The sequence below is a fragment of the Convolutriloba macropyga genome, unplaced genomic scaffold (assembly GCF_964194025.1).
Source record: "Convolutriloba macropyga unplaced genomic scaffold, txConMacr16.3 SCAFFOLD_929, whole genome shotgun sequence".
Taxonomy (NCBI): Eukaryota; Metazoa; Xenacoelomorpha; order Acoela; family Convolutidae; genus Convolutriloba; species Convolutriloba macropyga.
Genome location: NW_027449539.1, coordinates 17,501 through 22,432, shown reverse-complemented (window position 1 = coordinate 22,432; position 4,932 = coordinate 17,501). Strand labels below are relative to the sequence as shown.

Sequence of the window (4,932 nt, the reverse complement as noted above, 5' to 3'; positions counted from 1 at the left end):
CCTAGAAACTGTAAAGGAGTTGAAAGAACTTAAAGGAATTGAAAGAGGCCTTGAGGTATATCCTCTTGGTAAAGACCCACAAAAGCTCACAAAAGTGGCTTCGAAGGGCAAAACTGGTTCATCCAAAACAATTGGAGAGCTTAAAGCAGAACCAATTCGAATGAAACACTATTGGTGAAACTTCATCATGAGAACGTCACAAGCTGATCACGCTCTATGATATGACTAGTATTATGTTGCTTCTAGTAGGCTAAGCGCAAGCCGAAACATCAACATGTGAAAGTCGTAGAATTTTGCAATCAAACTGTGGCTAGTACTGTGATGTTACTAGTAACCTGGTGTTCCGTCATATGGCCAAGAGAGCATTTGAAGGCGAAACTTCTGCATGGGAAAGCTGCATCATGATCAAAATTTTATATCGAGTATTATGTTGACGTTAGTAGGCCTTGGCCGAAAACGCAGCATGTGAAAGGTATAGATAAAAGTTATTGTTGCAGTCAGTACTGTGTAGTTACTAGTAGCTGGATTTAAGCTCAAAATGAGACACTGTTGGTGAAACTTCATCATGAGAATGTCACAAGCTGATCAAGCTCTATGATATGACTAGTATTATGTTGCTTCTAGTAGGCTAAGCGCAAGCCGAAACATCAACATGTGAAAGTCGTAGAATTTTGCGATCAAATTGTGGCTAGTACTGTGATGTTACTAGTAACCTTGTGTTACGTCATATGGCCAAGAGAGCATTTGAAGGCGAAACTTCTGCATGGGGAAGCTGCATCATGAACAAAAGTTTATATCGAGTATTATGTTGACATTAGTAGGCCCTGGCCGAAAGCGCAGCATGTGAAAGGTATAGATAAAAGTTATCGTTGCAGTCAGTACTGTGTAGTTACTAGTAGCTGGATTTAAGCTCGAAATGAGACACTGTTGGTGAAACTTCATCATGAGAACGTCACAAGCTGATCACGCTCCATGATATGACTAGTATTATGTTGCTTCTAGTAGGCTAAGCGCAAGCCGAAACATCAACATGTGAAAGTCGTAGAATTTTGCGATCAAATTGTGGCTAGTACTGTGATGTTACTAGTAACCTTGTGTTACGTCATATGGCCAAGAGAGCATTTGAAGGCGAAACTTCTGCATGGGGAAGCTGCATCATGAACAAAAGTTTATATCGAGTATTATGTTGACGTTAGTAGGCCCTGGCCGAAAGCGCAGCATGTGAAAGGTATAGATAAAAGTTAGCGTTGCAGTCAGTACTGTGTAGTTACTAGTAGCTGGATTTAAGCTCGAAATGAGACACTGTTGGTGAAACTTCATCATGAGAACGTCACAAGCTGATCACGCTCTATGATATGACTAGTATTATGTTGCTTCTAGTAGGCTAAGCGCAAGCCGAAACATCAACATGTGAAAGTCGTAGAATTTTGCAATCAAACTGTGGCTAGTACTGTGATGTTACTAGTAACCTTTTCTTACGTCATATGGCCAAGAGAGCATTTGAAGGCGAAACTTCTGCATGGGGAAGCTGCATCATGAACAAAAGTTTATATCGAGTATTATGTTGACGTTAGTAGGCCCTGGCCGAAAGCGCAGCATGTGAAAGGTATAGATAAAAGTTATCGTTGCAGTCAGTACTGTGTAGTTACTAGTAGCTGGATTTAAGCTCGAAGTGAGACACTGTTGGTGAAACTTCATCATGAGAACGTCACAAGCTGATCACGCTCTATGATATGACTAGTATTATGTTGCTTATAGTAGGCTAAGCGCAAGCCGAAACATCAACATGTGAAAGTCGTAGAATTTTGCGATCAAACTGTGGCTAGTACTTTGATGATGCTTGTAGCCAACCGAATTGGTTGAAAAGCCCAATAAGTAAGCTAACTTGGGAGAGCTTGTTGGAAACCAAATGCTACTAGATTGGTCCAAATACATCCTTCAACAGGGGATCACTTGGCTCGCTTTACGAAGAGGAGCACAGCTATATGTGTTAATTCGGTATGAATCGCAAGATTTGTTTACCGACCTCTCTAACGCAAAAGGCGGTCTCGGCTTCGGCTGTTGACTGCGTCCGATTCAGGGTTATATAACTCTCGATTGAACACATTGATGTTCTATTGTTGGTGCTTCCAATAAAATTGGAACACTTAAAGCAGAACCGATTCAAATAATAGCATTCTGATCAATGATTGCATTCCTTGATCAAGAACTGCTGGAGTCATTGTGATGGCGAATTTTCTTCATAAGAAAATTGCAAAGAGACGGAACTTAATGAGACTAGTATTATGTTGTTTCTAGTAAGCGGAAGCTGAAACAGCAACATGTGAAAATCAAGTTTTGTTCAATGATCTCGAGGCGATAAGTACTATGAAGCAACTAGTAGCCTAAGCATGACTCAGATTTGAGACAGTCAAAAAGACTGGCGAAACTTCTTCACATGAAAGTTACATAGAGAACTACAAATGTATACAGCGAGTATTATGTTGTTTCTAGTAGGCGAAAGCTGAAACATCAACATGTGAAAGTTGTCTGCAAACTGTAGAACGATATGTGATTAGTACTGTGCTGTTACTAGTAGCCAGTCTGACTGTAGAAGCCAAGACAAAGGGAAACTAATGCATCTGAAAAGGACAAGTTATGGAAAGGTATGCACGATAAGTATTATGTTGTTTCTAGTAAGCGGCAGCTGAAACATCAACATGTGAACGTCGTTGTGTACAGTAACCTAGAACTATATAGTCCTTAGTAACGTGCATTTACTAGTACCTGTAATTGGTATTCAGACTCAGGCAGTTTGGAATAGTTTGGCAAAGATGCACCAGAGAAAACTGGGATTTGATACAGAAATTGTTGAATACAAGTATTATGCTGCTTCTAGTAGGTTGAATCCGAAACATCAGCATGTGAAAATTGAAAACATTTCTGGTTCGAATTGTCACAAGTATTTGGTGATCTGAGTAGCCAAACTCACTACAACGCCAATTGAAGGCAAAAATTCTCAACGGGAAAAGCTATTCTCATTGAATGAGCTAACAAGACGAGTATTATGTTGCTTCTAGTAGGCGAAAGCCAAAACATCAACATGTGAAAGTCTTGCTGAACAAATTTAATGTTGTTGAGCTCAGTACCGTGTGAATTAGTAGCCATAATTGGCGAGCGAAAATTGAACTGGCGAAACTTCGTCTTTGGAAAATTGCAGATGCCGAGCACTTATTTTGCAACGAGTATTATGTTGACTGTAGTAAGCGAAAGCCGAAACAGCAACATGTGAAAGCTGTTGAAATTTGTGGTCATTTTGCAATAAGTACAAGGAGTGTAACTAGTAGCCAGGTCAAAATTTGGGATAAGAATGAGCAAAAATTCTGCATGAGAACAGTTGAAATTATGAAACTAAATTACAAAGACTAGTATTATGTTGTTTCGAGTACGCGAAAGCGGAAACATCAACATGTGAACGTTTGTAACGAAGTTTCGTTAATTTTCAGCCTAGTACTGAGCAAGAACGAGTAGCCTCATCTCCAATCCCACGCAAAATGTAGTGAAATATGTGAGTGAACCTTATTCACGGTGAGGGTTTCCCGAGGTCTGTATTGCAGCGAGTATTATGTTGCTTCTAGTAAGCGAAAGCTGAAACAACAACATTTGAAAGTTGGAATTAATGACTGAATGGAAACTTCGACCTGTGTTTGATAGTAGTAGCGAACAAAACTGCTGAATCGGTTTCTGTCTCATATTGGTCAGTGAACCAATTAAGAGACAATCAACTACATAACCTGAATTGGGCGAGAGAACCCCCTTAACTTAAGCATATCAGTAAGGGGAGGAAAAGAAATCAACTGAGAATCCCTTAGTAATGGCGAATGAACAGGGAAAAGCTCATCGGGAAGAGAAATGGCAACATTTCTCGGTGTCCGGTATGGTTTGATGCTAGACTGGTGAATTTGTCCTGATGTCTACTGGAAAGTAGCATCAAAGAAGGTGAAAATCCTGTAAAGGTCATTTTCGATACCAGTCATAATGGCTCATTCCTATGAGTAGAGTTGTTTGAAAGTGCAACTCGAAGCTGGAGATATGTCTCTCCAAAAGCTAATTATAAAGCGAGACCGATAGTAAACAAGTACCGTGAGGGAAAGTTGAAAAGCACTCTGAAGAGAGAGTGAAAAGTACGTGAAACTGTTGAAGGGGAACTGGAGTGAGCGTTACCATACTCAATGCCTTGATATTATATTCTCGGCTACCGAGTAGTGTAGTTGTCGTCTTTTGGCAAATCTTGTTAATGAATCGAGCAGAAGTTTTCCTCGGAATTCTTCTTGTTGATTCTAAACAAAATGAGATAAATTGATCTTGATTGCCTGTCTGACCTCAACTTCCTATTCAATGCTCTCTACAGCCCGTCTTGAAACACGGACCAAGGAGTGTGAGTTGCTTGCAAGTGTTGTCGCTCATTGAAAGCGCACACGCGAAATGAAAGTGAACAGTGTAATTTTTATGAATTGCACTACTTTGTGTGGTGAGGGCGCCGATTCGGTGTCCCGCAACCACGGACGGTTTTGCTCTTATTGCATGACTGATCCAGAGCAAGTAGCACACGACCCGAAAGATGGTGATCTATGCTTGGGCAGGGCGAAGCCACGGGAAACCATGGTGGAAGCCCGAAGCGGTTCTGACGTGCAAATCGATCGTCTGACCTGAGCATAGGGGCGAAAGACTAATCGAACCATCTAGTAGCTGGTTTCCTCCGAAGTTTCCCTCAGGATAGCAAAAGCTTGAGCAAGATTGAAAAATCTTCGCAAAGCAATTTCATCGGTTAAAGCGAATGATTAGAGGAATGGGGGAAAATTTTTCCTTCACCTATTCTCAAACTATAAATCGGTGAGATGTCCTTGTGACTTAATTGCACTTGGACTATGAATGCAAGCTTTTTGTGGGCCG

At 40.8% G+C, this 4,932-nt stretch overlaps 1 non-coding gene and 1 pseudogene across 1 annotated transcript in view; both read left to right on the top strand.

Annotated features, from left to right (window-relative positions):
- The first annotated feature begins 1,933 nt into the window (after nt 1-1,933).
- LOC142355123 (5.8S ribosomal RNA) lies at nt 1,934-2,085 on the top strand (annotated as a pseudogene).
- Nucleotides 2,086-3,768: 1,683 nt separating this feature from the next.
- LOC142355125 (large subunit ribosomal RNA) overlaps nt 3,769-4,932 on the top strand; it is a 3,522-nt gene continuing 2,358 nt past the window's right edge. Inside the window, exon 1 of the ribosomal RNA XR_012761165.1 lies at nt 3,769-4,932. This exon is cut by the window's right edge and continues 2,358 nt beyond it. This is a non-coding gene — a ribosomal RNA (large subunit ribosomal RNA).